The sequence below is a fragment of the Mirounga angustirostris genome, unplaced genomic scaffold, assembly GCF_029215605.1.
Source record: "Mirounga angustirostris isolate CCGP_5_RB_7025 unplaced genomic scaffold, mMirAng1.0.hap1 SCAF_16, whole genome shotgun sequence".
NCBI classification, from domain to species: domain Eukaryota; kingdom Metazoa; phylum Chordata; class Mammalia; order Carnivora; family Phocidae; genus Mirounga; species Mirounga angustirostris.
The window spans coordinates 27,237,230-27,238,448 of record NW_026991724.1 but is presented as its reverse complement, the minus strand read 5'-3'; positions in this window follow the sequence as shown (position 1 = coordinate 27,238,448).

The window sequence follows — 1,219 nt, the reverse complement described above, 5'->3', positions numbered from 1 at the left end:
CTCCACCTCCCTTCTTAACAAAAAGACTGCTGAAAAAGAAGTCACCCTAGTTCTGTGTTACATTAAGGCTGACTGTTATGGATTGAATTGTGGAAAAGGATGTTCAAGTCCTGACTCCCAGTACCTATGAATGTTGACTGTATTTGGAAATGTGGTCTTTGCACATCATCAAACTAGGATGAAGTCCGTAGGGTGGACCCTAATCCAGTATGACTTGGTGTCCTTATATAAGGGTGGGGTGGGGTGGGGGTGCCCTGGTGGCTCAGTCAGTTGGGCATCCCATTCTTGATTTTGGCTCAGGTCACGATCTCAAAGTCACGGAGATTGAGCCCCCTACGCTCCTCAGGTTCCACGCTGGGTGGGTGGAGTCAGCTTGAGATTCTCTCTCCCTCTCCTTCTGTCCCTCCCCGCACTTGTGCACTCTCTCTGTCTCATAAATAAATAAAAATCTTTTTTTTTTTAAGGGTGGGGGGGATTGGCACACAGAGACAGACATGCATGGAGGGAAAATTATGTGAAGGCCTGCACACAGGGAGAACACTGTGTTACTGTGAAGGCAGAGATGGAAGAATGCAGCTACACACCTCAGAACTCCAAAGACCGAGGCAAACTACCAGAAGCTAGGGGAGTAGCATTGAACAGGTTCTCTCTCAAAGCCCTCAGAAGGAACCAACCCGGCCAACACCTTGATGGCAGACTTCTAGCCTCCAGAACTGTGAGACAGTACATTTCTGTCCTGCCAGCCGCCCAGTTTGTGGTACTACACCCACTAACCACACCAGGCTCCTCCTGTCAGCCTCCTGCCCTTGCCCTTGCCAAGCTCCTGACACCTGGGTAAACAGATGGCCCAACAGGACTGGACTAAGGATGGGGCCCGCACAACGTCAGTTTTGTTTTTCAAGACCTTTTCTCCTACAGGGGGGAGGCAGGAAGGTTGTCTACATCAGAGACACTTTTTAGAAAACTCAGAACCTTCCCATCCTGGTCTCAGCCCCAGTTTAAAGGAAGCATGTATTAGCATCCTATAAAGCGAGGCCCTTTTCGAGGGTCTCCCAGCCTAAGCTGGACTGTGTGGCCCGTTTGCCAGTCATAAAGGTGATCCTCCAAACTTGAGGGCGCAACGTTCACGTCTGAGGCCACAGATGAAGTGGCCACAGCAGGTGGGAAGCCTCCGTCCTTGGCTCCATCCCCAGGATGGCCCCAGGAGGAATCCGCCCGG